This window comes from Mesoplodon densirostris, chromosome 1 (genome assembly GCF_025265405.1).
Source record: "Mesoplodon densirostris isolate mMesDen1 chromosome 1, mMesDen1 primary haplotype, whole genome shotgun sequence".
Lineage (NCBI taxonomy): Eukaryota > Metazoa > Chordata > Mammalia > Artiodactyla > Ziphiidae > Mesoplodon > Mesoplodon densirostris.
The window spans coordinates 229372798-229394766 of record NC_082661.1 but is presented as its reverse complement, the minus strand read 5'-3'; the positions used below and the strand labels follow the sequence as shown (position 1 = coordinate 229394766).

Genomic DNA, 21969 nt, shown 5'->3' with positions numbered 1-21969 from the left:
ACCACCAGGGAAGTCCCTTACTTACTTTTAAAATCCAGGTGAAAGGATCAATGAGCCTGGTGAAACTTAAATAATCACTGAATTTTTCTAGCATCACTAAGGAAGTAATGTCTATAGTAATTACCCCAATTATGTATGCATATATGCATATAAACATTAAAAATAAACATTGGATAAAACAAAAGGGGAAATGTAAACTGTTAACATCTTTTGAGAATGCAATTCTGGACATCTCTAAGATTACTGTACATACACTCCCTCTCCTAGCAATACCATAAAAACTAATCTACCAGCCCATAAGGGTGCATGTGCAAGATGTTTACTGTAGCTTTGTTCATTGGGGTAAAAAACAGGACTATAAAGGGAGTGCTCATCACTAGAGATATAGATAAATAAACTGGGGTTCATTCATACCATGAAATGGTATGCATTCACTAAAGAAAACATGTTAGGTCTGTATTAGTTGATTGGAGGGATTTTTACACTGTGTGTTTAAGTGAAAAAAGCAGTTTTCTAACATTTTGTTTGTTTGTTTGTTTTGTTTTGTGGTACGCAGGCCTCCCACTGTTGTGGCCTCTCCCGTTGCGGAGCACAGGCTCCAGACGCGCAGGCTTAGCGGCCATGGCTCATGGGCTCCATGGCATGTGGGATCTTCCCGGACTGGGACACGAACCTGTGTCCCCTGCATCGGCAGGTGGACTCTCAACCACTGCACCACAAGGGAAGCCCTAACGTTTTTTATAGGAATGGTGAGGAGGGATGGATAAAAGAGGGAGAGGAAAGACATAAAGAACTTAATGAAATGCTTTAAAGAATATTCTTAATAAAATACATGTATAATATGATCCTATTTTTTCAAAATTTAATTTTTTTTATTTTGGCTTCACAGCGTGGCTTGTGGGATCTTAGTTCCCCAACCAGGGATCAAACCCAGGCCCCTACACACACACACACAGTGGAAGTGCAGAGTCCTAACCACTGGACTCCCAGGGAATTCCCTCAACATTTTATATATAAGTTTGCATATATTAGTCTGAAGAGATATGTTAAAGGATGGTTACTAAAGTTTTAATAGTGGTTATCTCAGATGATTTTTAGTTTCTTCCTTAAATTTTTTTGTCCAGTTGACTACAATATAGCACACTTTACTTGTATAATGAGATGGAAAGAAGTGCAAAGAATTACCAGTAGCAATTTTAATGTTCAATTTAAGAAAAAACTTTCCAAATCTGTAAAATACAGAATACATAAACAGGCTTTTGAAAGGCCAAAAATTAATATTATGTTTTCAAATATAAGGCATCATATATGCTCCAGATAACCAGTAAAAAATATTTTGATTTGGCAAATCTTTAACATAGCATCAAGGATTTATATTCTGCTGATATGTTATGGTCCAAGTACAAAAAGCAGACCATTTGCAAAGCCTAATCCTGTTCAAGGGTCATTAGAACCAACTAGAATATCTGTCAACTTGGGGTATGCAGGCTTTGAAATGTTGGGTTTTGATATAGAAAGTCAGAATGTATAGCAGATCCTGATCCTCCGGGGGCAGGAGTTAAGTCCTCGTTCCTTCCAAGGATTTGGAGCATGAAAGCCTAAGGTTTGCAAAAACCCCCAAAAGCCATCTAGAGATACATATGCATCATAACACCATGGACTTGTCTCGGTTTTGAACATGGTGAATAAATATCTTGGTTGCCATCTATAGAAATAACAATAATATCTACTATAGGAGAGGAAAACGACCTTTTCCTCTGCCCTTCTAAGTTCTCAACTTGAGTCCCTGTCCCAAAAGATTAACAAGAGAAAGGCATACAAGTTTATTTAATGTAGGTTTTACAGGACACTGGAGATTTCATAAGGAAATAAGACCTGAAGAAGCAGTTGAACCTGAATGTTTTCATGCCAGGTTTGATGAAGAGAGGAAAGTAGTGGGAAAATGTGATAAGACCAAAAACAGGGAAGGGGGGGTTCTCTTGGTGTCCCTCCGTTTTTGGAGATAAGGATATTCCTTTCTAAGGGAGGCACCTCTCATATGAGGGTTTTGTGACCTGCCTCAGGGGAAGTCAGAAAGTCCTTCACCTGCCATTTCTCATATTCCTTCAGCTTGAAATATTCAATATGCCAAGAGATCACATTTTGGGATGTTGTGTCCTGAACCTCATCACTACCCGTTGCTGATTACTGAGATAAGTGCTTTCTATGCATCATCTAATTTAATGCTGCAACAACAGGTAGGTCATACTATTTTTGCATGGCTCTCTCTTTCATTTCATTCAGATCCCAAAGGCAGCTCCTCATTCCCTAGTCACTCAGGCTAAATTAGAATACCTCTGATATCCAGCAAGACCCTGTGGGGCTCCTGGGCACAAAAGCCTTTCTGCGTCCCTCATTTCTTGATTACAGGAGATAGGCTTCATTCAGCCTCCATGACCTTCCCTGAGTTCCAATGGGTGGGTTCAAACGGTTGCTTATTAGGGAAAGGAGGAGATGCAGAGACAGGGGAGGAACAGTTAAAAGAAACAATAGTGCAGCCTTGGGGCAGGGTCCTGGTTCCCCCTCAAAGATACACATAACACTATCTTTGAGCTGTTTTGCAGATACTGAAATGCCCACCAGGTGGGAGAAGTTAATGGTATGCTGCCCACAGGCACATAGACCCCAGACTGGTTGGGGTTGACCCCCAGAAGGTTGATGATGCTGACTCCCACTTACCACCAACCAATCAGAAGAATGTCCACGAGCTTATCACGCCCTCTTTGAACCATTACTATAAAACTTCTCACTAGTCCCTCCAGGTTGGGACACACAGTTTTGGGGGCATTAGCCCACTGTAGCCCCCTTTGCCTGGCAAAGCAATAAAGCTATTCTTTTCTACTTCACCCAAACTCTGTCACCAAGATTTAATTTGGTGTCAGGGTACAGAGGTTGGATTCGGCTTCACCTCCCCCCTGGGAAGCCATAGGGGAATGGTGGTTCTAGTCCAGAGCCTCTGAATCTGTCTAGAACTTCTTAGGCATTCAGTCAATATTTGCTGAATAAATGAATTCTTTTTATTTCTCCAATAACGTAAGGTTGCGAGCCTCAACTTTGTCTATTTCCTTTGTTTGTTCATTTATTAACTCAACAAATATTTATTAAGTACTTACTATATTCCAGCCCTGTTCAAGGCCTTTGGAATGTGTCAGTGAACAAAGAGACAAAGTTCCTGCTTCCTTGGAGCTTACTTTTTAGTCTCTAAAATCTTAGATTCTTTTTTTTTCCACCTAGTTTGACTAATTGCCATAAAAATAGTAACAAATGTAAACACTGTCCTGATTTCCTTCTGTGGTATTTAAAAATGTAGATATGCTATTTTCAGAATTATAGAAATCAGACAAACCTTTACTTTTCTTTTTTTGTAAATCTTTAATTCTATACGTAAGTTGTCTTAGATGGCTGAAGAGGTAAAACAGACTTCTTATAAGCTAATGATAAATATGCCTAGTTAATAAAACCATTGTTCTTATATACAAGGTCATGATAAAGAAGTCAAGGAAGAATTAATTTTGAGCCCATATTTTCTATTCCTTGGTATTATCGATAGATTTTAACACTTGAAAAATGGTTTTACCAAGCTTAAAATACTATATCCAATACATTTCCTTCTTAGAAAAAAAGAATGCTTGCAACTGCCTGTGCACCGGCTCTTCTCAGGAACCAGATAACTTGATTTGTTTGTTTGTTTTTGAACCAATGCTAACCCTGGTCAGAGTCCTCAAACAACCCTGAGTTTCCTTTAAATAAAATGAGGAAATAGGGCTTCCCTTGTGGTGAAGTGGTTGAGAGTCCGCCTGCCGATGCAGGGGACACGGGTTCGTGCCCCGGTCCGGGAAGATCCCACATGCCGCTGAGCGGCTGGGCCCGTGAGCCATGGCCGCTGAGCCTGTGCATCCGGAGCCTGTGCTCCGCAACGGGAGAGGCCACAACAGTGAGAGGCCCGCGTACAGCAAAAAAAAAAAAAAAAACCAAAAAAATGAGGAAATAATACCTGCTCTGTCTATGCCACTATGAGAAGTGAATGAATCCATGTGGTTTCCATAACTGTAAACTACTGCATTCAACTATATGTAACTATAATGTTTACTTGGTGCAATTTTAAGACTATAAAAATGGAGCCTCTTAACAACAGCTGATATGTATGTAAATAGTTTTAGAATGAGAAAAATTAAATTTAGTGATAATTTGCAAATATGCTCCACCTTCACGAAATAAATGCCAGACACTAAGAATAACCAATTTCAAGTTTACATTGGTCTTAGAGATGGTATAAGCATAAGAAAAACTTGAGAATTCACTTTGCTGGCAGGCTGAATTTATAGTTCTTGTAGAAGGCCAAAAGGCAAGGTCAAGCTGCTGGGAAATTGTAAATCCTTTGTTATTTCCCCTTGATAATTTAACTGGGCAGATTAATATAAATACAAAAAAATAAGGTGATATTCAGTATGAATAAAGAGAAGATTCTGATAAAAAGCACAAGATTAAAACTGATTCTAGAGAATTCCCTTGCATTCAGTGGTTCGGACTCTGCTTCCACTGCAAGGGACCTGGGTTCCATCCTTGGTCAGGGAATTAAGATCCTGAAAACATACAGTGCACAGTGCAGCCAAAATAAAAAGCGAAAGAAAGAAACTGATTCTCAGCATTTATGGGATAATCCCCCACAGAGCAAGAATTCCCTGGTGGTCCAGTGGTTAGGGTTCTGAGCTTCAACTATAGGGACCATGGTTTGATCTCTGGTCAGGGAAATAAGATCCCCCAAGCCACGCAGTGCAACCAAAAAAAAAAAAAAAAATTCCCCACAGAGGATGGCTCAGGCAGGGAGGATGGGTCCCACAGCTGGGGGTTTTTTTTTCCTGTTTTGCTCTCCTCAAGTCTGCAGCTGCTTAGACACTGGTCCAGCACACCTGATCCCCCAAGAGCACAGTGACCTTTGATCTTCTCCATCTATTGTTGGTGAATTCTCCTTGGCTTCTTTGCACACGGTGTTCCCCGTATCAGAGGCTAGGTGTATGGGGATTGGAGACACAATAGGAGGCAGACCTCACTTTCTGTCCCAGGGGCGTCAGCAGTACTTCATAGAGGAGGAGACACCTAAAGTGAATCCTGAAGAGTGAGCAGAAATTGTGCAGAAGAGCAAAGCTACTGGGGGAAGAGAAGATGAACCACATTATAAAAACAGGAAGAAATCCAGAATACAGAGTGTTGCTGAACCTGAGTTTGTGTGCCCAACACACACTGAGGTCAAACAAACCGAAACGTCAGAGTTTGGAGCAGAGAAGGTTTATTGCAAGGACCATAGAAGGAGAAGGGGTGGCTCGTGCTCAAAAACCCCAAGGGGGTTTTGGGGAAGAGTTTTTATCGGCAAGATCTGGGGGAAGGGCTGGAGGGTGTGAGACCTTCCTCTGATTGGTTGGTAGTGAGGCAACACGGCGGTGTTCCAGGAATCATCCTTCTGGTTTCCACCAGTCTGGGGTCCATGTGCTTGTGCTCAGCCTGAAGTTGCCATCCTCCACCTGGGTGGGGGCCTTAGTTCCTGTAGAAGAACTCAGAGACACATATCAGATTGTTATGTATATTCACTAAGGAGGAACCAGGACCCTGCCCCAGCCCTGTGCCATTGTTTCTTGACTGCCTTTCCTTTGTTTCTGCATTCCCTCACTCCCCTAATTAGTAACTGTTTGAAGCTGCCCTTGGAACTCACAGAAAGTCTAGGAGGCTGAAAGCCTTTTTCCTTCAAACAAGAAAAGTGGAACATGGAGTGGCTTTTGTACCCAAAAGGGCCCACAGGGTCTTGCTCAGTCAGTATTTCCAAAGCATTCTAGTTAGTCTTCATAGAAACATTAACCTCTTTCTTTTGTATTTTTATTTTATTAGTCCAGAAGGGTGTTATTAATTAATTATTTAATTAAATAACATAATTCAAATAACAAGTACAAAAGACAGGCTGGTTTGAGAACAAATACAATTGATTCTTGGTAAGAGTATTTCTGCTATATTCTTGAGTAACTTCACATTAGTATATAAGGACAATCCCCAAGCAGCTCTTAACTGGAGTTTAAGAATTTAAGAAAGGTTTGGGGACTTCACTGGTGGCAGAGTGGTTAAGAATCTGCCTGCCAATGCAGGGGACATGGGTTCAAGCCCTGGTGCAGGAAGATCCCACATGCCGCAGAGCAACCAAGCCTGTGTGCCGCAACTACTAAGCCTGCGCTCTAGAGCCTGTGAGCCACAACTACTGAGTCCGTGTGCCACAACTACTGAAGCCCATGCACCTAGAGCCCATGTTCCACAACAAGAGGAGCCACCGCAATGAGAAGCCCATGCACTGCAATGAAGAGTAGCTCCTGCTCGCCACAACTAGAGAAAGCCCATGAGCAGCAACAAAGACCCAATGCAGCCAAATATAAATAATATAAATAAAAATAAATTTATATTAAAAAAAATTAGAAAGGTCTGAGTTGAATCCAGACTCTGTAGTTTACTTTCACTAGCTGTGTGACCTTGAGTAAGTCATCTATTTTTCCTGAGCCGTGTTTTCTTGGCAGGTAGCATGGTAATTATAACTCTGAAAATTCAGTGCATAAATGAGCTCATCTAAAAGAGCTACTGGTACAATGTATATACTCAATAAATACTCTTTTCCTTACTTCTCAGTAAAAGAAAGAGATACATTTCTATTACCTTCGCCCTTCCCAACTTTTTTTGTCAATACTCTGTACAGTTATGAAGACCTCTACTAAACAGTCAAATCAGACTCATTTAATCCTTGGAAATAAAAGGTTCTTAGGATATGTTTAATGGACTATCCTAATTACTTGTAAGTGATGCCGAATAAAAATGTTGGTCTCTGATCTAGAGACAGGTGAGTATTTCAAATAACACGACCAACATTTTAAGACAGGAAGGGGGCAGGGCACAACCTTTAAAAGAATGACACAGCTGTTGAGGACACAATATAAACTGTTTAGAACCAACTAGGTCCAAGATGGTGGATGAGTCGACTTCCACTAGACCTTGAGCCTCCTCATGTGCTTGTTGTAATACATTAGCATCTAAATGACACATCCACCAGTGCCATGACAGTTCCAAGGCCCACCATAAAAGGCCAAAAAGAGGGCAGTGGCCCAATTCCTGGAAATCTCCACCCCTGCCCCCAAATTGTTGGAAAAATCATCCCACTCCTTAGCCTATGAAATTACCCACCCCTATAAAAACTGACAATCGTGTATCCTGGGGCCTCTCACCTTCTGAGATGGCCCATACTCTGTCTATGGAGTGTGTATTTCCCTGAATAAACCTTCTTTCACTTTACTATGGCCCACTCTTGAATTCTTTCCTGCACAAAGCCAAGAACCCACACTTGGCAGCCATCCAGGGATTTGCCTGAGACTGGGACGTGGTCATCCTCTCGCACCCCACTTTCTTTCCTGCAACAGTTTCACAGGCTCACGGTCCAGTTGGCTCCATGCCTCCCTGCCACTCTTTTTCTATAGTGATAACAATAACTGGTAACTGGAGAACCAGAGAAACAAGAAATCAAAAGAAAGTGTCTTCAACACAACGGGCACATTTTGTAGTGAGACTCCTTTCTTCTGCCCTTAAGAACACTTAAGAAATTGTTATTTTCTTGGGTTGATAGAATTATGCCCCAAGCCTTTTGCTGGAGGCTGAATATTCATATACAACCCTAACAGGCCTACTCTTGGGTCCACCGTGAGCTCTGTGCTGCTCTCTAGAAAGCCTTTGTGTGCTTTCATTTGAACACTAAGCCTGGTGATGATGGGAAGGATGATATAGGCTACTTTCCTTCACAGAGGTGTCATAAAGATAAATGAAATGATATTCATACAGCACTTTAGGATGTTCTTATAAAATGCACCTTTGTAAATATGACGTATTCTAAAAGACCAGTGACTGCAACTTCTATTTAAAATAAAAATTGCTGACAACAATTTCAGCTCTGGAAAGTAAATACATCAGCTTGAAACTGAAGTGCACTTTGCCAAGTAGCAGCAGGCTGATCGCCTATCTGGGTCCTTACTGCAAATAAGGCTAAATGTTCACATGGATCGTTGTGTACAGTTCATCCTGCTCTGCTATTTGGAAGCATCGAAATGCAGTGGCCTGGTCCGGTGTTCTTTGTGATCCATGAACATCTGGAAGCACGGCTTGGTCTTAGAACCTCCAAGGATGTCTATCTCAAGAAAACTATGATTAGGGACATCTTGAGGATACTGAACTGTATCAGGATCCAAGCTATAAGGGTACATTAAAGCTATCCCATTGGGGACCTTCTGAAACTAGATCAAAGTGACTCTCTGGAAAACCTTCAACCTGGAGACAGGAGCAAAATTCTCATCCCTCAGGTGGCCATGGTCTGAGAATGAGGCCATGTCCTGGAACATATTTAGAGATCTTTGTATGCAAACACTGTATGTCACCCACTTATAGCATTCTGGGGGATGTTCTAACACTGTCACAGGGCATTGATGTGTTTTATACTCTATCAAGCAACGGGTGTCCTAGGACTAGCAGAGATCACACAGTTAGCATCCTGTGTGCAGAGGGCAATAACCTGGCAGCAGTGAAGCATGTGTAAGTTGACAGAGGGCCAAGCCAGCAAATGCAACAGGGAGACTAGGAAGAGAACCAGTCTTGAAGAGTGCAGTCTTGGGAGAGACCCCAGGCAACTATGCAAGTGGGGCCTGGCTCTAAAGTAGCAGAGAATAAAGTTTCACAGACTCCGCTACAGAAACACAGGAAGTTCAGTAAGACGCAGAGGAGAATTCAGTAGAATATCAACTACTGAAACACAACAGCTTGTCCACAATGACAACCATGGTAGTTGCACCTGTACTTGCTTGCTATAGCCTCATTCTTGCTCTCCACTGTGGGTCTCCTTAGGCCCTGTTGCCTTCCTCATCTAAACCTGTAATGAGATATCCATTTTAAAATGCACACAAGAGGGAATTCCCTCATGGTCCAGTGGTTAGGACTCAGCGATTTCACTTCTGGGGACTGGGTTCGATCCCTGGTTGGGGAACTAGGATCTCAAAGGCCATGTGACAGGGCAAAAAAAAAAAAAAAAAAAAAAAGAAAAGAAAAGAAAAGAAAAGAAACAAAAAAAGCACAGAAGAAAAACACAACCTAAAATTAACTAGTGATTTCACTACTGGTTGCTGACACAGGTACAATACACCAAATAATATCTTCAAAATAATGTAATTGGTTTTAGAATTTTAATTTGGAGATTTTGACATTCTTTTTGTATCTGATCTTAGGGAAGGTATTACCTTAGGGAAGGTATTAACATTTTGATGCTTCTTTGTCTGTGTTTTCAAAATGAGGGAAATCGTATGATATTTTCCCTGAGCAAAAGGCATTAGAAAGGTATTATATGTCTTGCTATCATTTTATGTTTATCATTAAAAAGTCTGAGACTTTCCTCTTATTCTGTTTTTAAGTCCATTCCACAAATATTCATGTTTAGGATCACTGCTGACTTTTCTCCTTTTTAAGAACGGGAAGAAAGAGGGACTTCCCTGGTGGTGGTCCAGTGGGTAGGACTCCGTGTTCCCAATGCAGGGGGCCTGGGTTCGATCCCTGGTCGGGGAACTAGATCCTGCAGGCATGCCACAACTAAAGATCTTGCACACTGAAACTAAGACCAGGCACAGCCAAAATAGATAATAAACTAAATAAATAAATGTTAAAACAAAGTAGAATGGGAAGAAAGACAAAACACAAGGGCAAAAGAATGAACATTTATTGACCATTAACTCTACTGCTAGGTGATTTATCTGTATGTGTCATGACAACCTTGTGAAGTAAGTATTATTAACCATAACAAGTTTCACTGGGGAATAAAAGGGTCACATGCCTCTCAGTTGAGATTGCATGAGATTTTTTTTTTTTTTTTTTTTGCGGTATGCGGTCCTCTCACTGCTGAGCCTCTCCTGTTGTGGAGCGCACGCTCCGGACACGGAGGTTCAGCGGCCATGGCTCACGGGCCCAGCTGCTCCGCGGCATGTGGGATCCTCCCGGACTGGGGCACGAACCCGTGTCCCCTGCATCGGCAGGCGGACTCTCAACCACTGCGCCACCAGGGAAGCCCTGCATGAGATTTTTATACAATTTTTTAAAGTAACAACAAAATCATGTCTTCCCTGTGATTTTTGAGAACTCACATACGCCAGATAGCAACCTTGCTCCTTGACGACTCTGTTCTGTCAATGAAGAAACAGACCTATAACAGTGGTCAGGTAATTTACTCAAATGGTGGATGTGGAGTTTGAAGGCTCCAGGTTTTCACTCTCTCGCATTCTTGTGTTTTAAAGTAAGGCATTTCAAATGGGTGATTCATCTGTGTAATCACCACTTAGCCTTCAAAATAAATCTTCAGGTAGATGACTAAAATGATCATGAGAAAGTCATAAAGCATGAAAATGGAATCATTTAGAACATGTTTACTCTTTCCTTCTTTATTGCTTTTAGAGTGTTTGGTTTTAGGACATTCAACAAGTGGGAATAATACCATGACGAGTGATAGACTCCAGCTGTTTGCAACGTGGTACCAAGTGAGGAGGCATATGATTTCAAGGAAAAGGGGGTGGGGAGAAACAGACTATTTACAAAGTACTTTTTTATTGCTTTTCCCCATGTTCTTCTAGAAAGCAATACAAAAAAAGATTTACAATATCTTGCTTGTGGTTAGCTATTTCTTAAAGCCCCAAGGTTTATAGTTTGCTTTCTTGGGCTAGGTAGTCAGTGGGGTTAGGCATGCTTCCTATAACATATATCTCAAGTATAGGGACCCAAAATATTTGTCAGATATTCCCAGCTCTTCATGAAGTCAACCCAATAAAGACATGACACATAACCAGAGGAAATGAAGATCTTATTCTTTGAGAAAATCCCAGTCTTCTTACAAGTCAATCAGAACAGAGAACCAGAAAGAGCTTTTTAAAAAGATATTTCAGTTTAAAACACAGCAGATGACAAATTCAGTCCTAGAGCCCTCGGGGGATTTGACTGCCACACACTGATATATCACAGAAACATTTATTTTGTAAGTAATGTTAATGATATTCTCAGAGCTCTGTGTTTACTGTTTAACACTGCTATTATTTATTGGTGACTAATGGCCAATAAACAGAGCCTCTTGCCTTACTCTGGCTTCCAGTCAGTATTTATGGATTAGGTCCATCAGTCTCCTTTTGAGAGCCACTGAGACAATGCAGCTGGCACCCAGCTGAAGAGGAGATGCAAAAAATATTAACTGACACTCAAGGTAAGACAAAGAAGAGAACTTGTAAGGAAGATGTGCTATTGCCACCACAAAGAAGCATTTAAGTATTATTACGACCTAATTAATATTCCTAAATATCTAGTAGCATGGCTTACCTTTTTATTCTCATTTCTATCTCTAAAACACTCCATACTCTCTAACACTGTTCCATAAAGGACTATGGGAATACAGTGATTGAGATCACTTTAAGGAAAATATAAGCTCAGGCATTTAAGAATGTGGAAATAGGGACTTGCCTGGTGGTCCAGTGTGTAAGACTCTGAGCTCCCAATGCAGCAGCCTGGGTTCATTCCCTGGTCGGGAAACTAGATCCTGCATGCACGCCGCGACGAAGATCCTGTGTGTTGCAACTAAGACCCGACACAGACTAAATAAATAAATAATAAATAATTTTTTTTTTTAAAGAATGTGGAAATAAAGAAATGATAAGGAATTTTAATTACTGGAAGTAGATGGTAAAAGAAGATGGCACACAGTTCAGGAAAATACATCAAAAAGTTACAGTAATTAAAATACTCAAAATTGTTTTATTAATTTGTTTACCACATGAGGAAAGAGGAAAAATATTAGTGGAGTTTTCCCCTTCTCTGTTCTTAATCTGAAGATATATTTGGGTTATCAAAGTACTGTTACATTACATTCATTTTGCAGCTAGCACAGGTACATTAGGAATTGGCTTTATCTTTCAAAGGAACTTCTAAAGGTTTATCTTCCAATTGTTTAAGGCAACTCTAAATCTCCAAAGGTTTTGTACTTTCTTTCCCCAAACTGAATTCTGTGTCTAATAATTTTCACCATTAAAATAGCTTTCTGGGAGGGTATATGTCCTACTGTAGTGTATATGGGAGAAAGCACAGCGTGACTGAGGGCTCTGATTGCTTGTCCCAGCTCTGTCACCATGCTGTGATTTTCAGCAGGGGTACAATTGGTTCTTGTTGGTATAATCAGCATGTTGGACAAGAATTATTTTTACTTTTAAAATTTAGTTTTAGTTTTGAAGCCAAATCTGGCTTCTGTACCCCGACACCAAATTAAATCTCAGAGACAGAGTTTTGGGTGAAGCAGAAAAGAATAGATTTGTTGCTTTGCCATGAGGGAAACAGCGGGCTAATGACCTTAAAACTGTGTGTCCCAACCTGGAGGGGGTAGTGAGGAGTTTTATAGTAATGATTCAAAGAGGGCGTGGTCAGCTCATGGACATTCTTCTGATTGGTGGGTGGTAAGTGGGAGTCAGCATCATCAACCTTCTGGATCCAACTGGTCTGGGGTCTGTGTGCTTGTGGACAGTATACCTTCATTAACTGTTAACCTCTCCCACATGGTGGGCGTTTCAGCATCTGCAAAACAGCTCAAAGATATTGTTATGTGTATCCTTGAGGGGGAACCAGGACCCTGCCCCAAGGTTGCACTATTATTTCTTTTAACTGTTCCTCCCTTGACTCCGCATCTCCTCCCTTCCCTGATTAGCAACTGTTTGAACGTGCTCATTGGAATTCAGGGAAGATCACTGGAGGCTGAATGAAGCCTATTTCCTATAATCAAGAAGTGGGGGACACAGAAAGGCTTTTGTGCCCAGGAGCCCCACAGGGTCCTGCTTGGTATCAGTTTTAAATTTCTAAAATCCCAGGAAAATGGTGACACATCCAAATAGGGTTGATCTTTTTTGGGTAAGCACTCATGTGTTAGGGGAACCACTGACCGAAACCACCCAGCCTGGCCAAGCTGATAGTAACCACTTGCATGTGTTATCTTACAACAGGAGCTCCTGGTAAAGAACGTGGAACTAACAAGCTACCACCAACCAGAATAATTCGGGAAAGGTCAAAAGGAGAGAGGAGATGCCAGTCCATATCTCCTACCAACCTCCCAGAATCCTTCCTGCTGGAATCCATCTTGGCTAAGAGATGCGCGTGCCACTGGGAAGGACCCTGAGTTAGAGTGATTGGCCAGAGACAACCTGGAAACTAACCCCATTACCATTAAACCTGAGACCGAAAACCACGAGGCAGAGAAATTTTCCTGGGTTCCCTTACTCTGCTGCTCTCCACCCGGACGCCCCTTCCCAACAAAGTCTCTTGCTTTGTCAGCACGTGTGTCTCCTCAGACAATTCATTTCCAAGTGTTAGACAAGAGCCCACTCTCGGGCCCTGGAAGGGGTCCCCTTCCTGCGACACATGGAAGAGACATGTGAATAACTTTCAACCAGAAATGAATGACTTGACCAGGAAAGTCTATTTGCCTTATCGGAATTATTTCTGCCTACCTTAATACACCTCCTTGCACTGCTTTTCTTCTATGCTATTTTTCAATTGTCCTATCTTTAACTTTACTTCTTTCCCTCAGCCATATATTGTCAGCTGAATCCTTTTTCTGTTTCTTTCCTTGATCATTTGTTGGTTTCATCCTCTGCATTTTTTTCTACATTCAGAAAGGAACAAAAATTATGTCATGACATCCTCCGGCTACCCAAGGACATAACTTTCTAGATGCAAGTACTAAGTTGTATAGATACCATCTTTGGCTTCAGGTCTTTATATTGTCTGGAAGTGTTGCAGGCAAATTTGACAGTGAGACTTAACAATAAATTTCTACTCATGCCCTAGCAAATCATGTCAGCTGCACCCAGAAGTAGACAGAGGTGGGGAGTTATCTTAGCATAGGAGGGACTTAAAAGTCAAAGAGGAAACTTAAGAACCTTAAGTTTTTCTTATCTAAGGCAGTGTTGTCTGGGGAGGGAGAGGGCAGCGAATATTTTTTACAGAGACAAACGTCTGGAACAGGCCAGATAATAAATATTTTTGGCTTTGCTAGGTAAGGAGATCATTGTGCAAGTACTCAACTCTACTTTGTAGGAAAAACGGCCATAGAGAATACCAAAAAAACAGGCAGAGCTGTGGCCAGGTTTCAATAAACTTTATTTATAACCTCAGGATTTGTTTTATTTACAAAAACAAAACAAAACAAAACAAAACAAAATGCAAGGGGTGGGCTTTAGTTTGCTCACTGCTGGTGTAAGGGAAATACTAGGTTAGTAATTTGGAGATGTGAATTTAAGAGCTTTGATCAACTGAACAAATTAGGAAATGCTATTGGTCCAGTTATTCAATCCTTTGTTTCTAGGGAAACACAATTGCCACAGCCCTTCCAGTTGAAGAATAAAGTGACACTTTCCTTGGAGAATGGTAGTGGCACCTGTTTTCCTCCTCACTGTTCAAGAGTTTCAATACCGGTACCCAGGCCACTTAAGAGATCATGAGCCAGCCTCACAAATGATGCTAGGAGATGCAGTGTATTCAAAATTAATATTTATAGATGCCTGGCCAGTGTGGCTTTAAAGTGTCTTCAGATACAGCTTCTGGCCCCTAGGTCAAACGTTTTCTTCCTCCAAATAGTATGCACAAATTGGATCCACCAAGACAGGTAGGCCAATCACAACAGCAAACTCCAGTCTTAGTTTCCTACTTAATAATCTATTGCTTTTCTGCAAAGCTGCCAAGGAAGGAAGGTGTATGAGGCACCATCAGCCAGGCAGCAGGAGAGCCTTCAAGGTGCAACAAAGCCTGAGTTTTGAAGATGCATGAAGGTCATTGGGATAAATGTTTTCCAAGGACTTGGCATAAAGGACAGCTGTGAAAAAAACCACTAGGACCACAGCTGCATGTAAGGAGCATATAGGTAGCTACCGATGAATGTCCAGGTTCTTAGCTGTGGTGTTCAGAAATTCTTCATTATCTCAAGTGTGGCATGCAATGTTTTAGAAGGAAAAATGAGGAACTGGATCAGAACAGATGAACAGAAGCAGGTGATGAAAATCAATATTTTATCTGACATTGATAACCTCACAATAAATTATGTAGAAAAATAAAACCAAAACAAACCCCCCAAATTAATTTATCACTGATGATTCAGTTTCTACTATGTGTAAACTCAAAAGATTGTATGAGTTGAAAGTAAGCAATTAGGCATTAGGGTTAGCAATTCACTTTTTTAAAAAAAATAATTAATTAATTTTTATTTATTTATTTTGGCTGCGTTGGGTCTTCGTTGCTGCGCACGCACTTTCTCTAGCTGTGGAGAGCGGGGGCTACTCTTGGCTTTGGTGCGCAGGCTTCTCATTGCGGTGGCTTCTCTTGTTGCGGAGCACGGGCTCTAGGCGCGCGGGCTTCAGTAGTTGTGGCTCGCGGGCTTTAGAGTGCAGGCTCAGTAGTTGTTGGTGAACAGGCTTAGCTGCTCCACGGCATGCGGGATCTCCCCAGACCAGGACTCGAACCCATGTCCCCCGCGCCGGCAGGCGGATTCTTAACCACTGCGCCACCAGAGAAGTCCAGCAATTCACTTTTTTGATCACTCATTAGGTCAAGAAATCACTGCTTACTTTTCAAGTTTTCAAAAATGTATAGCATATTAATTAAAATTAGTCTTGGCTATAAGCAACAGAAAACTCACAATAGTAGTTATGACCACAATGGAAGTTTGTTTCTCACTTACACACATACAATCTGGAAGTTGGTGGTCTAGAGCTACTATGGCAGCTCCAGGACGCAGCCCCTGTCTTGCTGCTCTGCTAGTCTTGGTGGAAGCTGGCTGCTGGGATTTTAGCCTTTACATCTGCATTAAAGCCAGCAAGAAGAAGGGTATAAAGAAGTGAACGTTGCCTTCCTATAAGAATCATCCTAGAAATCAGGTACTTCCAATCACATTCTATTCCTGGAATTTAGTCTCATGCCCATTTATTAGCTGCAAAGGAAGCTGTAATCTTTATTTGGTGGCCATGTGCCCAGCTAGAATCAGGAGTTTTGCCACTAAGAATGGGTCCTAGCACCCATTCTAATTACATACCCAGACTTTATATTAATTAATCAAGTCTATGAAACATGCAGCTTTGGGGAGCTCCATGAAACTAGTGTAATACACACAGGTCTCCACATCACAGAGACTTAAGGCTCTCTGAATTTCTTTTAGATCTCTGTTCTTTCTTTTTTTTTAATAAATAAATTTATTTATTATTTCTTGGCTGTGTTGGGTCTTCATCGCTGCGTGCGGGCTTTCTCTAGTTGAGGCCAGCGGGGGCTATTCTTCGTTGTGGTGCACGGGCTTCTCATTGTGGTGGCTTCTCTTTGTTGCGGAGCATGTGCTCGAGGCACGTGGGTTCAGTAGTTGTGGCACATGGGCTCTAAAGCGTAGGCTCAATAGTTGTCGCACATAGGCTTAGTTGCTCCGTGGCTTGTGGGGTCTTCCCAGACCAGGGCTCGAACCCATGTCCCCTGCATTGGCAGGTGGATTCTTAAACACTGTGCCACCAGGGAAGCCTCAGCTTTATTTCTTTTACTCTTTCTATCCTTCATCGTTTATTAATGACCCAGATTGTGTGATGAAGAGTTGTCAACATTATCATTTTTCTATATTTACAGGTATAATAACTGCATTGAAGTGGATTTGTCATCTAATAGCCTTAAATGATCCCTCTCATTTGGGCTGCATTTCCCTCCATTATTTACTGGGCCTCCCCATAGGTTATCATCCATGGCTGTTGACTCTCCTCTCTGTCCTTTATTTCCTGAGACAGATTTCCACTTAAGAGACTGAGAAACTATTAGATAGTTCCCACAAACCACAGGAGCAGAAGGTCTGCAAAGAGACACTTCACCCACTATGGGTTAAAGAAAGTAGCATTACATCTCCACCTGACAAACCCAGTCCCTATCAATGTGAAGAGGGCAGAAACACATTTAAATTGAGGAAATCTACATGCATAACTCTCATTAACACAAATACAATAGGAGCTAAGTGCCTAAATTCCTGTGCAGGAAAAACCGAAGTGGTAATACTTCTAGTCTAATGTAAAGCATGGCCTCCTATATTTGAGTTGGTTTTCATAACTGTTTAATATTAGTCTGTGAATTGTTCCAGGGAGAGCCAACAGCAAAGAAAATAATACTCTATCTCCATAAAGCATTTTAGCAATGCTCAGAGAAGCGGACTACCAGATATTTATTTTGGAAATTAGCTAGCTAGCTACGATATATTTTCAAATTATGCATGTATTGGTAGTTTTCTGCTGTAATTGGCGAGGGCACTATATATCTCTATCTTGGCTATATTTAGAATACTGTACAGGAAAATAAGTCAGCATTTCCTTTCATGGTAACATTTTGGAGCTAACAATATTCACTAGTGTAAAAGTATTTTCTGATCAAAACAGTTGCTCTTAAATATACATTTGTTGGAAGATTACATGACATGTTGAAGACTATGTCCTTATGGATTTTTCATTTAAGTTGTAATTACTTCCAATCATTAAAAAGAATACAAATGACTTAACTTCTCAAAAGAAAAATATAAAATATCACCACACCCTATATAATTTTCACAAATTATTCAACAGTGATATTACATGGGTTGATTATTGAACAGGACACTACCATGTAAATTGTTTCTGTGCATTGCCAGGTGCCTTTTTATTAAACTTTTATTCTGTGGGATATATGAAGCCATTGAAGATCTTTGAGTCGAGTGGGGCCATATTTCTGGAAAGAGGGTGAGATTTCTAGTTGGTGGTAGTTGACTTATAGTCCTTTATTTAAACTTTTTTCTGTTCACACTGTCTCTTTGGGTAATCTTACCCAATCGCATGGCTTTAAAGACCACTCATGCCTATGACTCCTAAATTTTTCTCTCTAGCTTTGACCTCCCTCTGTGAACTGTTTGGTCAACTGCCTGGTCTCCCTCCACCTGAATTTCTTTCCTTTTCTTTTTTTTTTTTCTGGCCATGCCACGTGGCTTATAGAATTTTAGTTCCCAACCAGGGATCGAACCCAGGGCCCCAGCAGTGAGAGGGCTGAGTCCTAACAACTGGACTGCCAGGGAATTCCCTCCACCTGAAATTCTAACAGGCCCCTCAAAGCTATCTCAAAATAAATCTTGATTTTCCTCACTAAATCTGCTCTTCCCTCTTTCATCTTTGTAAATTGATAGCAACGTTGACCCAAATAAACAGTGGATTTAGCTAAACCTTAGGTTTAGCTAAATAAATAATAAATCCCTGATTCCTTTCCCTAACTCATCTAAATCCAGTCCAACAGCAAATGCTGTCTCTGCCTCTGCGACATGACTGGAAATGATTGTCTTTTCTCCTCCCCATTACCACTGCCCCTCCAGCACAGGTCAGCAGGATCTCTTCTCTGAACTACTCTAAAAGCCTCGTATCTCCTTTTCCATCTTCTTTAAAATTCTTCCTCCACACAACAGCCAGCGTGACCTAAGAACGATTTTTCCTTGCTTAAAAATTTCCTATAGCTTCCCACCACACTTAAATAAAGTCTAAATTTTATTACCTGGTCTACAAATACCTACATGATCTGAAGGCTCTGGCCCTGCTCCCTCTGGCTGCCCAGCACACTGTATTCCAGTCCTTTGGCCTTCCTTCCTTTAACATGCTGTAGTAGGTAGAATAATGGCCCCTAAAGATGACCACATGCTAATCCTCAGAACCTGTGACTACGTCATTGTGATTAAATTAAGGATTAAACTAAATAGGAACATCACCTTGGATTATCTGGGTATGCACATTGGAATCAGAAGGGTCTCTGTAAGTGAAGGAGGGAGGCGGTGCCAGAATGACTCTTCATGAGAAAGACTGGATGGGCAGTTGTGGACTTTGAAGATGAAGGGAGCCCCTAGAAGCAGGAAGAGGAGATTCTCCTCTAGAAACCCAGAAAGGAATGCAGACTTGCGGACACATTGATTTTTAGCTCAGGGAAAGCCATTTTGAACTTCTGAGCCCCTGAACTGTAAGATAATAAATTTATGTTGTTTTAAGCCACTAATTTGTTACAGCAGCAATAGGAAACTTAATACACATGTCAAGATCATTTCCACCTTAGGGCATTTACAAAGGTTGTTCACCAGTTCTCCCTCTGCCTGAGGTGCTTACCTCTCAGATATCAGCATCATGAATGTTCCCGCATCATTTGGGTCTCTGCTTAAATTGCATCCTTCAGAAAGGCCTTCCCTGACCACTCAAAGTAGTCTCCTTGTTACTTTTTCAAGCAAACTGTTTTATTTTCATTGTGGCAGTTATCACTACTTGTTAATTTTCTTTTTTATGTCATCATTGGAACACACAAGGAAAGCTGAAACCTTGTCTCTCACTTTTCCTTGTAACCCCAGTATTTACAGAATAACGCCTAGCACAAAGTAGGAGCTCAATAAGTATTTGTGGAATAAATGAACAACCGAGCATTTTTTCCATGCAAAGCAACGTACATGCAACGTACATACAACCTACATCCCACTGAATCTTTTCAATAGCCTGATGGGACAGGTTCAATCACAAGGTGTACTCCTATTCTTGGCACATAGTAAACATTCATAAATATTACAAGTAAGTGAACTATATTCAGAGATTGAGTAACCAATGTGACAAAGTATAAAAGTAAATATTTGCTACATTAATGCCTATGATTTCCATAATCTATTGTTGAAGAATCCCAGACCTACAGCAACTCTGTACTCATGAACTCAAACATCCATTCTACGCCCTCTGGACATCTCTATTTGTATGCTCCAATGGCTTTGAACACAAGATATAAACTAAATTTATAATCTCCTCCCCAAATCTACTACATAAAGTTTCCCTGGCTGAGTGACTGGCACGAGCATCTGTCTGACAGACATACTCTGGGAGTCATTTTATTTTTTTATTTTTTATTTTTTATTTTTATTTATTTATTTTTTCTTTTTGCCGTATGCGGGCCTCTCACTGTCGTGGCCTCTCCCGTTGCGGAGCACAGGCTCCGGATGCACAGGCCCAGCGGCCATGGCTCACGGGCCCAGCCGCTCCGCGGCATATGGGATCCTCCCAGATCGGGGCACGAACCCGTATCCCCTGCATCGGCAGGCGGACTCTCAACCACTGCGCCACCAGGGAGGCCCGGGAGTCATTTTAGACTGTTTCGCCACTCCCCTATAGGCAACTGGTCATTTATTTATTTTTTTGCTGTCGCGGGCCTCTCACTGTTGTGGCCTCTCCCATTGCGGAGCACAGGCTCCGGACGCACAGGCTCAGCGGCCATGGCTCACGGGCCCAGCCGCTCCGTGGCACGTGGGATCTTCCCGGACCGGGGCACGAACCCGCGTCCCCTGCATTGGCAGGCGGACTCTCAACCACTGCGCCATCAGGGAAGCCCTGGTCATTTATTTTTGATTCTTCCTGCTTAACAGTTCTTATACTAATTACCTTTTCCGGCTCCACTGACTTAGTCCCCTCTTTCTGAACTATTTGTTCAGAGACTGCCTCTAAAGTAATCTCTCCAGCGAAACTGGACATGACTTCACTAGCTAGTTTTAATTCCTTTAGTGGCTTCCTACAGTGTTTAATAAAATCTAAATCCTTTACCACAGCTTCCGGTTGCCCCACTTCCACAACTTTCCAGCTTCTGGTGGTTGGTTCCAAAGTGGAACCCTTGGCATTCCTTGGCTTGTAGACACATCACTCCAATCTCTGCTTCCATCTTCACATGATCTCTTCTACATGTCTCTTTTGTGTGTCTTCACGTGACCTTCTTATAAGAACATGAGTCATTGGATTTAAACCCATCTTAACACACTATGAGCTCATCTTAACCAATTACATGGGCAAGACTCCATTTCCAAATAAGGTCACATTCTGAGGTTCTGGATTGTCATGAACATTTGGGGGACACCATTCAACAAAGTAACAAAGTTACCTAATTTGGTAAAAGGATATTTGCAGATATAGTTAAGGATCTTAAAATGAGATCACTCTGGATTATCGAGTTGGGTCCTAAATCTGATGACAAATGTTTTTATAGGAGACACACAGAGGAGCAGGGGGCAATGTGAAGACAGATGCAAAGTCTGGAGTGACGTGGCCATAAGCCAAGGAAGCCAAGTTATGCCAACAACCACCAGAAGCTGTAAGAGACAAGGAAGGATTCTCTCCTTAGAGCCTCCAGGGTGAGTGTGGCCTTGCCAACACGTTGATTTTGACTTCTGGCTTCCAGAACTATGAGAGACTAAATTTCCATTATTTTAAAGGCCTCTAGTTTTAGGTATCTGTTACAGTATCCGCAGGAAACTAATACAAAATTCACAGTGCACTGTATTCTTTCCCTTTAAGTAACCACCAGAACAAAAATCATTTCCATGAGTTTGATTCTGCTGTAAATAGATCTGAGTTCTTAGTAAACTGTGACACAGAATTTGCCTGATTTATTTATTTGGGTGCAAAATGGAAAGAGTTGATGTTCCTGCAGGGTCTGTGGGTAGGAAGTCCATTCATGAAACTATCAATGTCACTGGTTGGCAGAAAACACTTCAAGGGAGAAATGGGGACGGATAGGATCTAGCACGTGGGGCAAAGGAAGGCAGGAGCCCTGCCTCTACCTGGTCCCTCACCACTTTTGCCTTGGGTATCCTGATCTCCTTCCCACAGTTGCCCTGCTGCTTGGGTGGGACAAGTTCTGAGGGTCAAGCGAAAGCGTGCACGCTTCAGACTCGCCTGCTCAGACTCCCACCTCGCCCGCCACCCCCCCGCCCCCGTCAGCTTCGTTGGGAGGGAGGGAGGGAGCTCAAGCACTCACCCACCATCCCCA

The 21969-nt window shown here is 41.7% G+C and overlaps 1 protein-coding gene across 1 annotated transcript in view; it reads left to right on the top strand.

Moving 5' to 3' along the window:
* Positions 1–21198: 21198 nt before the first annotated feature.
* SLC10A7 (solute carrier family 10 member 7) overlaps positions 21199–21969 on the top strand; it is a 253553-nt gene continuing 252782 nt past the window's right edge. Inside the window, exon 1 of the mRNA XM_060116059.1 lies at positions 21199–21331. The gene's annotated coding sequence lies outside the window, so the exon portion shown is untranslated. The remainder of the gene's footprint in view (positions 21332–21969) is intronic.